Below are 10,839 nucleotides of genomic sequence, written 5' to 3' on the forward strand. Positions count from 1 at the left end.
GACTTTCCCAGAGCGCATTGTGAGACAGGCTGTCATGGAAAAACACAAAAAAAACAAAAGTATAATTGCTGCATCATGGGTGATTGTCTCCAGACTTCATCGAAAGTGTTGGAATTGACTTATTCCTACTTTGAAAGTGTTGGAGCATCAACAAACATAATACTAATGACTTTGTTTCATATGGAGACGTATCCGGTTCATCTACTGACACGCTGTTGCAGGTTCAAGACGGATTTCGGGAAACAAGCAGAAGTAAATCCTTCTAAAAGAGGTTTCAGCTCAGTGTGTGAACTATCAATGTGGTATTTTTGTGTCTCAGACAGTTTTTTATTGCTCCCTCAAGCTTTCCAAAAGAAAACAATAAAATTTAATTGATTTTTAAAAGCAGCGACTTTTGAATCTGAACCAAAGTTTGAGGATTTGCCATCATTTACTCACTGCATCTGGGGAAGGGTGTCACATTCCACAATCATTGCGTGGACAAATATCCAACGTACGAAAGTGTCAAAGATCGAAGAGAATTTACAGACTGATTAGTTTTGAAGCTGAGCCGCTGCAAATAACTTCATGGGGAAAATGGCCCCATGTGATGAATTTGATAGCACTGATTAACTTTTCTTGAGCAAATCTTTGGTTGAACAGATCCAGTTCATAGGGAGACCGCAGATGTATTTGATCGGAGAGGGATTTCTTCTACACAGGGACGTTGTTTTGCTCTCGTCCCTACTTAATGACACAGTCTGCCAATTCACGAGTAGGTGCTGTTGAAACAGTAAAAATCTGCTACAAAAGCAGCTGAAAAATGTGAGAAAATACAAAAAAAAAAACACCATTAATAGTAATTAGCATCCTAAAGTGGAACTGAAACTTGCAGATCTCTGATGACCTTTATGGATTATCAATTCAGTGGCTGTCAACTCTAAAACTACTAATGCTGTCCAGGAGAATCTGGACAATGAAGGACAACATTGTTCTTATTGTCCATTTCCTGAGCATGAGCAGAAGAGCCAGTTACTGTGATGGAAGAAGAAGAAGAAGAAGAAGAAGAAGAAGAAGAAGAAGAAGAAGAAGAAGAAGATGGACTCCAAGCATTTTCAAAAGTTGCGTTATCCTGTCTTTACTCGGAGATGGAGTCATTTTGTATCCCTTTCCCACTGCAACGAGCGGGTCGACCTGTGTCTTCGACCCGCTAACGATCGGCTTTTTTTTTTTTTTTTTTAAGACTCCTTTCCCACTACATGCAGACGCGGGTCTAGCCGCCTGCTGGCGAGCCGCGACGCTGCGTTTTCCCGCACTGATGGTGTCCCACGTTGATGACATCATCAGCGCGACGGAGCAAAACGAAAGTAAACAATGCAACAGAACACAGTTGTAGACAAATCTTCTCTTCCCCACGGATCAAGAGAAGCTCTGTGGTCTAGGATATCTCACACTAGAGCGCTGTGTCCAGAAACAACAACTAGAACGCTAATGTAGCCGCGCTGCGTCGACGTCATCATGTAAGTTCCCGGATGTGTCCCTCCCACTAAAAGCCGATACAAACTGACCCGGCAAATTACCGGGTCGATTGCCGGGTTGAATGACCCGGGTCGAACTCCCGGGTAAACCTTTTCCCACTGCCATGAGGAGCCGATAGTTAGCGGGTTTAAACGGGTTTTTGGGCCAGTGGGAAAGGGGTATAAGTTTGACCTTGGGACCAATTTCCTGAAAGTTTCATCATCAGTGGCTCTGAGCACCATTATCATGTTAAAGCTGAATAAACAGCGAGGATGAATCTGAAAACTCTCATTACACTACTTCGTGTTCATCAGTGAAAATGCTGAGATCACTTGAGGCAAATCATTTTTATTTATTTTGGGAATGTCCAGAACTACATCACTACTGGCTAGAAATTTGTAAAGCTCTGAAAGAGGTCTTTAAAGTCGAATTTCCTTTAGACTTTATCAATTTATATATGGGTGTGGTACCATCTTTGAACAGAAGAGGGGATATAAAATTACTCCAAGCTCTTCTAGCAGCCAGTAAGAAAGCAACTACAAGAAAATGGCTTAATCAAACCCCACCAACCTTTGATGACTGGTTGCAAATAACTTTGGAAATATTTAAAATGGAAAATTTGACATTTTCCCTGCGAATCCAAAGGGACAAATTCAACTCAATCTGGAATAAATGGATTCATTTTGTGTCCCCCGTTCGGAAGGATTTTACCTAACACCCCTCACATGCTCATTGTTTAGAATGTACTAGCGTATTACTAATATTTTAGTTTATTATCTATAATTTCATGTGTATATATAATTTTCTCCTCATTTTTTGAGAAGTGTAATACCTGTAGGCCCCCAATGTTTGTTTTGTGTTTGTTTGTTTTTGGGGAAAAAAAAGCGGGAAAAATAGGGGGGAGGATGATCAAGACTGGAAAAGACAAGGATGAAAATGAATTAATGTATAGAATTGTTGCCAACCTCTCCAATAAAAAAAAAAAAAAAAAAAAGAAAATGCTGACATGCTGATGTTGCTGCCCCAGATCACCATTAACCATCTTAACTTATTTCCAATGTGCTAACTCTGCTAAAAACCAGTAAAAAAAAAAAAAACAAAAAAAAAACCTGGAGGTCTTCCGAGTTGTGGTCGTGGTTCAGCGCTACTGAGCTTGTTGAGACTTTTACAGCTAAATCTCCCTGTCCTCTTCCATCAGTGTGAGCAAATCAAGAGCAGCATTCAGTTCTCCTGAGGTTCATGTTTAATCGCGTCTTCCTCTCGGTTTTTGTTGAAGTTTCATGGTTTTCGGTGGCATAAATACAGAGTTTTCAGTGGTTTCAAGTGAATGAGGCACATTTCTTCCTCTTCGTCTTCATGAAAACATGTTTCTGTCTCTGTGTTGATGAGATCAAACGTCCCAAATCAGCAACGAGAGCATGGGAACCAGTCATCACCCTGTAGGATGACTGTCATGACAGAATCACTGCCTATTGTGACTGCCGGTGTGTTACAGCAGCTTCCTGAATGAAGAACACTCCATTAATCCATTGTGCCTCCTCAGCAGCTCTTCAATATAACTGGGACTATTGCTGGCCGATCGGAACCACCAGCAATGAGCTCAGATTCCCTTCAGCCACTGAAGGATTGTGTTCTCTATTTGAGCTAACAGGGTTCAGCTCAGTACTCTCAGTACTTAGTGCTTTTGAGTTTAGTAAATACTGCAGTACTTTTGTTTTCCTTCATCCCACAGATTGTTGGTATCGATCATTTGTTCTCAAGAGGTTGTCAGAAAGGGTTTGTACCTCCAAATACATACAGAGCACAGAGATCATTTGCTATTATATCAGAATGTTTGCATTTCAGGATGTGTGACTGCCTGTTTGAGGGTGATCAACTGAAAAGAACACCCTGAGTAAGATCATGAGAAAACAGGGTTTTGAATGGGTGTTTTGTGTGTTTTAGACCGGTACGATGCACCAGAAACAGTGTCGTTATTGAAGGCCCTGCAGACACAATAAGAAATTTAGTTGGACGGGTTGGTAGAGAGAGAAACAGAATATATGACATGGCAGACGATTTGTCAAAAATTTAAGTTGTGCGGGAAAAAAGCAGCGTGTCAGAGGAGTTTCAGAAAAGAAACACAAGTTCCCGTGCTAAAAAATCCCGTGTGATGAATTTACTGGACAGCTGTTTGTTCTTGTCAGGCCCTTCTATTCCCGTACATACTATCTGAGACCGTTTATACATACAGAACATGACAGGCTTGATCTCCTTCCAGGAACCTCAAGTGGACACTCGGCCCGGATTTATCTTGTGTTTGTGCTTCTCGGAGGTCTCTTTTGAAGTGTCCATCCAAACCTTTTCTTAATGTATATGGAGAAAATGATTAAATAAGTGTTAAAATGGAAAAGAAAAGATACAGAAACACGGAGAAGATATCTGCTGATAAAGTCAACAGATAGAAGTCGTGTGGGGGCCCGCTGAGGAAATGTCTTTCACCACAGAAACACCAGCACTTGTTTCAAATGTGTCAAAAACAGATGCAACTAAACTAAGCAACATAAATGTATTCAGACATTTGAAATCACATTTTGCGGTTGTGTATTAACCCATTAGAATAAAATCATCGTTTTATTTCATGTAATGTAGAACATGAACATCCCACATCCGCAAAGGCAGATACGCTAAATGGAAGGAGCGTGTTATTTTGTGTCAGATTTTGACCATTTTTACACAACAATGCTTTCAAGTGAAAATTTGTTGCCTTTTGTGTGTCTGTTTATCTGACAATGATGCTCGGAGTCAGTGGAAAGGCAACTTTTCCAAAATTTGCCAACTCCGCCTCTGGAGAAGACGACTTTTTAAAAATACTGCAACTGCTAATTATAGCTTTACATTAAAAAAAAAAAAAGAAAAAAATGTGTGAAAAGTATTTTTGTGTTTATGAAGGTTAAGGAGCTGTGTCATCGTCATTCAGGCTTTTGGACAGAAAACACAGAACCAAATTAGAAAAATAAGCTCTGATTAACAAGCAGCACATTGAAATACTTCATCAAGTTCTTGACTATCTGTTTAGGAGAAAAAGATCCCATATTCCACTGTGAAAACAAACTATCTTGGGTCAAACTCATGAAGATCCACACTCACTCTCTGGTTCATGATTTACTGCCGATGAAACAGACGATCATGAGAGAACCATAAAACACACGGCAGGCGGTGCGGCATGCTGACATGTGGGTGGCTGACATGCTGATTAAATGACAGCGCTGGATCGCAGCTGGACGATGGAAATGATCGCCGGCTGTCAGCAGCTCAATACATCTGCTTTTCACTTTTCCTCTTGAGCAACAAGTCCGCGTGGTTGACGCCAAAATGCCGAAAAGCTGATTACAGCGATTTTAAATGTATCCAATCATCACAAATCTAATCAAAAGGACAGATCCAATCCGTGTATCATAACGAGTAATGCTTCCAGCGTGTCTGTGTCCATCAGTGAAGTTTCTTTTCAAATAACTGGGCGCGACATCTTTCTGATTCGTCAATATCAGTTTATCATAGTCGTGAATGAAAACATTTGTAGTGTCTTTTGTGGCTTTTTGACAAGTCGAAAAATCAGTGATCGTTATCAGGCACACAGAAACACCCACAAACCCAAACTCCCAACAGCGACCATGAAGTGGATCCATTTTTCATTATAATACACATCAACTAATGCAGGCAAAAAGCAATTAAGTATCAAGTTTACTCAATTCAGTGCATTCTTTCTTCATTAAATTAGTTTGAGACCCTGTTTACACAATGTTTTCAAGAAAAAACTGAAAACATTCAATGCAGTTAAGGACTGAGCCTCTGAAAATGCAACTTGGAACCTTATAGAACTTTTTGAAAATGCTCCATCTCCATGGAAACAGAGGAAAATGCAACTTTTCTGAAGCGCTGCCTCTGTGCATGAAAAAACTCAAAAAGCTGTTGTGTAAATGGGGCCTGAGACGGCCTGAGACTCACTGTCGTTTTTGGAGCAAGCTAATTGGATTAATAGAACAAAATGCATTTAGCTTTGCGTAGAATGTATAAAACCAGCTTAAAGTCTTATTTAGGGCAAATAAGAATTACTTTAAACGTAACTGCACGTTTACTGAAGTAGTTTCGTGGATTTTGCAGACTATTGAGACATATTTTGCCACTTTGTGTGTAACGTATATGACACTTGCTCATTGTCTTATTTATCAAAGGAATAAAAGGAATTTAAAATAAATAGTATGATAATAATAGCAGAACTAACCAAGCAGCTGAAGACTAACTGATGTTCACTTAATTTAGAAAAACACCTGTTTTATAACTGAAAATCAGCATAAAACCCATGAAAGAAACTTCTGTCTGAATTTAAAGCAGTTTATTCATCCTTAGAGAATCTAACAAAGCCAATAGCTCTCATGTAAACAGTCAAGCTGTGAGGAAAAGTATTTTTCTTGAATTGTATAAGACTGGTTTGTGTGTTTCGTCCATCTTTTCTATTTTATTGTTTCATATTCAATATAAGTTGTATTCTTGGCACCTCATGTCCTCTGATGTCAAACTATGAGGGAGTTTTTGCAGCGTGCACGGCTCCTGTGGTGACTGGTCCGGATGCACTTCCTCATCGTGACTAATGCAAGCAATTGTGACATTTAGACGCAGACGAGCATGTGTGAGTGGGAAAAAACCCAAGAAGAGGGGAAAAACAGTACATACACCGCAGCAGCCTGAACTTAATGATGCTCCAGTGTGCAGAATGCCTCTCGCATAACTCATACCTCGTGCTGCGGCGGCGGCATTACCGCTCAGCGGGAGAGAGGGAGAGAGTGAAGGCTTATCAGAGTCCAAAACCGCTCATTGGAGGCTCCTACAAGGCCCTGATTTTAGGCTTTTCAAATAAAAACACATTGTTTTTGCATTTTTGATTCAGAAAAGTTACGGTTTCTCTATTATCATGAAGATGGAATGGGAGCCTTTTTAAAAAGTTTTGTTTTTAGGAGCTCTGAGCGTCGTTGTCAAGCAAGCAGACGCCCAGAACGCAAAGAAAGTTTTCTGTTTTCACTGGCAAATGTAATGTCAATGGGGGTCTAATCCAATGAAGGAAAACCGAAAAGCAACACAATTTATGTTATTTAACTTCATTTTAATTGAAAATTTACCGGATTCTCTCGTATTTTCCGTTCCCGACCTCCTGTGTGGTGCGATCTGCTCTGTCCAGCTTTACAACTGGCGGTGCATGACGCGTGAGGCTCGCGGAGAAAATAGAGATGAGCGGAGCAGGCGTGCTCCACGGCGCGAGCCGCTACGCACGCGGCGCTTCCCCGCACCTCCTGTATGAACCGTCAGATAGGTTAACGGGGGCGCCGATCTCAAACTCGGTGCGTGGCGCTTCCACTTCCTGCACGTCCTGTGTGAACCAGGCGTTTGTCGCCCCCTGTCGGCGGGCCTGGCCAACTATGTGAAAGACTGCCCTATCTGTCAATGATAAAGAATCCTTTAAAAAATTCCTGGATCCAGACAGTGATCCGGAACTTCTAAGTTAGCCCAAGACCCACCTTTCCACAAAGTTTCATTGCAATCCGTCCATTACTTTTTCCGGGATCTTGCTAACAGACCAACCAACAAACAGACGTGATTCCATAACCTCCTGGCGGAGGTAAATATCAAGATCATGTTAAAAGACGGCGAGGATTAAAACCTGAGATGTCCCGTGAAGGAAGCGCTGCAGCTGTGTTCATGTGCCGAACAGAGCATGACTTCAGCGAAAAGCCGTCCATCTGTGGATAATTACACCGACGTGACTCCAGCTTCAGCAGCTCCATTCATCATCCTAATTTATGGTATTAATATTGAGTCAGGTAATTATGCTCCACTCACCCGACGCAAGACTTCATCAGCTCGGCCACAATAATGCTTCAGGACTGCAGGACTTTTTCACTTCGGTGGGTCCAAATGAAGTGGGAATTTCCCAGAACATCCCAGATGGAACGTGGGAAATACCTTTCAGAATAGCTCTTATACTTACTTCTCAATGGCTCTAAGAAGCAGATTTGATTTCAATTTCCAAAACACTTTCTTCACAATAAGCTCAACTATCTCATCTTACAAAGTGGGACAATGTGAAGTTTTGTGGGAACTTCATAATGCATGTGCAAACGTTTTAGGACTTATTTTCCAGTTTTGAAGAAAACATCGACAACTCCATATTAGATATAGGTCAAGAAAAATGTTTCAAAAAGTGTTAAACTGAGCAACATTGCAGCAGTTGTTCTGGCTCACTTTCCCCCAAATAACACTTCTCAGGAAATTCAGTCATTTTTAGCTATTTTAGCAATTGTACCTTTTTGGTATTTTAGTTTTTTTTTTTGTTTGTTTGGTTTTTTTTACTAATTTTGCAATGTTTTTGCTGTTTTAGCCAATTTTCAACATTTTTTTTAGCAGTTTTAAGAGTCTCTGCATGTGCACATCAGTTCACACTCTGATTCTCAAGAGTTCAACATAATACCTAAAATGAGAAATCCCCATCAAATTCATCTTTTCATGGATGTTTTTTGCATTTTTTTTGGAGAAACTGATGGAAAGTCTTAAACCATTCCTGCTACACAAACGAGCGTAGATTGCCGACGAAGCTCCAAAGGTTGTTTGGAGGCCAGACAACCGCTTTGTTTGCAGGAAGCACACTCAATTGAGATTGAATGGTCCTGCTGCTGCTCCACGTGGTGACATAATTCAATAGAAAGGGTTTATTTTCACAGGGTAAATAAGGCTTCCGCACTCGGTTCTCCATATTATCTTGTAACAACATGGCCCACTCTGTCTCCATGTCCAAACATTGTGATTGGGGGGGCGGGAGTGTTTACAGCCCTGATAAATAGCAGTCTGGGGGCTCCTCCGTGGGACCTTTTCACTTACTTTCAATCTCTGCAGCGCACTTGAGGGAAAGCAGTCGAGGAGCTCTCGTCTCCGAGATGGCACACATTCACAAAAACACACACACACACACCTACACACACACACTCACGGGCCCTCTAGGATCTCCCATGATGCACACTGTCTGTTTGACAAGAAGCAGACAGGCCGTTCTGGCTAACATTAACATGCATAAACATTTGAATTAATGAGCGCTGCGTGGCAGCTCAAGCTAAATGCTGACCGCCCCGCCCTCCCGATCGCACACCCAAGGACCATTTTTCAATTGATTGCGTCCCCTCCCTCACCTTGAGGGTGAAGCTGCAGCTGCAGCGTGTGACCATAAACAAACCCAGCTGCACCCCCCGGCCCTCCAGTCTCACCCCTCACACACTCCTCACCCTCCAGCTCGCTGCTTCCTACCCAAATACAGCCTGCGTGGGGCCTTTTCTCCTCCTCGCTCCCGCTACAGAGATGGAAACAGCCCATACTGTGACCACTGAGCTTTTCAGATGCAGAAAGGAAAAGCACTGCTTCATCACTGCTGGTGCTCCAGAACACATGCTGGCAGCACAGAAGTCAGGCACGGGAATTACAAGATAAAGCAAACAAACAAACAAAAAACACAAGTTACACTTATGGGCAGAAAATTTTGATTTGATTAAGATTCTGTTAACATCATGTTGGCTTTTCAGAAACTAGTACATTTCAGACTGCAGTGTTGTAGTTTGCATTCCAGGGTACTCGTTAAATAACGTTCAAACTTTAAACTGTCTTTCTTCTTCATATAGGCCCACTTAGACCACGATTCTAGTGAAAACATATTCTTTTTCCTTTTTTTTCCCCAAAAGTTTCATGTTTACATTAGGGATTGACCAATCATCCCTCAACGGTCTCAAGAGTGCAGTGTGCAACAAGACGAACTAAATGAAGGCGTGAAAATTCTCGCCATTCATTTGATTGATGCGGACCGAAAGTGGCTAGCAGCTGACAGCTAACCTAACAGCTAACTGTGATTTATAGTCTTATAACCATCTATCAATAAGAGCCTGCTCTTCCTCACCACTCCATGTCGGACCTCTGACCACCAGACTGTTTCTAGCTCTATCTTTGTGCGTCTGCTTCATCTGACTCCTTCTGACTCTGCCATTAACTTTCTTTATTTTGCTACTCAAGCTCATTGTGGTCCACATGAAGTCCTCTCGCTGCAGTTGTTGAATAGTCCCATGACAGTCCACTCCGAGACTGGCTTCTCAGGGGGTCCGGAGTTCACCCGAAATTTCCAGATCTTTGATCAGGGAGTTTTCACACATGCATAAATGATGAGGATTTACCTTAAAAAGTCCTGATATGGAGTAAAATCCAGATTTCATAGGGCTGGTGTGGATGCCCCTTAAAACTACCAAGCACCAGGAAAATATGGACTGGGAGTCAAACGTTGTTACTGTCCATCTACCAAACATGTGCAGGGTAAATATTTACTGCAGCTGTGGTGAATTGTAGCAGTGTCTTTGAAAAGTTCTCCATTTTCACTTGTCTCAGTATTTGCTCCCTGTATGCAGATGACGATGTAGTAAATGTACAGCATGTTGGAGTTGATATGTTCATTTCTGAAACCAGAGCAACATGTTCAGACAGTTGGTAGAGCTGATCATCTGTTAGTCAGAATGCTACAGATTCGATCCCTGTTGAAATGTCCTTGATCGAGACACTGGATCCCAAACTGCTCCTGGTGGATCCAACACCTCGCCTCCTTTCACATTGCACTTGCCATTTTTCGTGACTTCCAAGACATTTGTGGTGTAAACAAATACCCAAACTGTAACGACACTTTGAGGTTTTCACTCTCAGGACCGAGCAGCCTCGGTGCTGCTGGGTATTGACCACATCCGGAGAGACAGCGGCTGCACTCCAGCAGGTTTCACTGCGTTTTATCACGAGCTGTGTTGATGCGGGGCCAAATGCATCACTCTCGTTTTCCCAACAACCAAATGGGAACGCTTCCAGTTGTTTTTCCCCATTTTTCCCCCCTCCCTCTAAACTGACCCCAGAGTGGGTTCAACAGGAACTCACAGCAGTTAATCAACAAAGCATGTTGCTCTGAGTTCATCCATCTTCCACCACTGGAGATTCTCCTCACAGCTCCGCCTGTTTTCTCCTCATGACGCTGTTGTTCAAATCATATCTCAGCTGGAGTCCGCTCCCGCTTCTCCCTCAAGCTCCTGCAGCGTTATTAATACCAACCCAACAGGCATAGGATGGCTCATTTTTAACAAAAAAACATGAAATATATGCTAAACATCCTGAGACTCAGCAATGCCGGGGCATTATTTTGTTTATTTGCATTAAAAGCTAGTATTTTTCACCAGTATAATAATTTAATGAATGTACATAAAACATATAACAGAAAAGTTTTCTTTGTGCTTTGGAAGCAGA

The sequence above is a fragment of the Salarias fasciatus genome, chromosome 12 (assembly GCF_902148845.1).
Source record: "Salarias fasciatus chromosome 12, fSalaFa1.1, whole genome shotgun sequence".
In the NCBI taxonomy this organism is placed as follows: Eukaryota; Metazoa; Chordata; class Actinopteri; order Blenniiformes; family Blenniidae; genus Salarias; species Salarias fasciatus.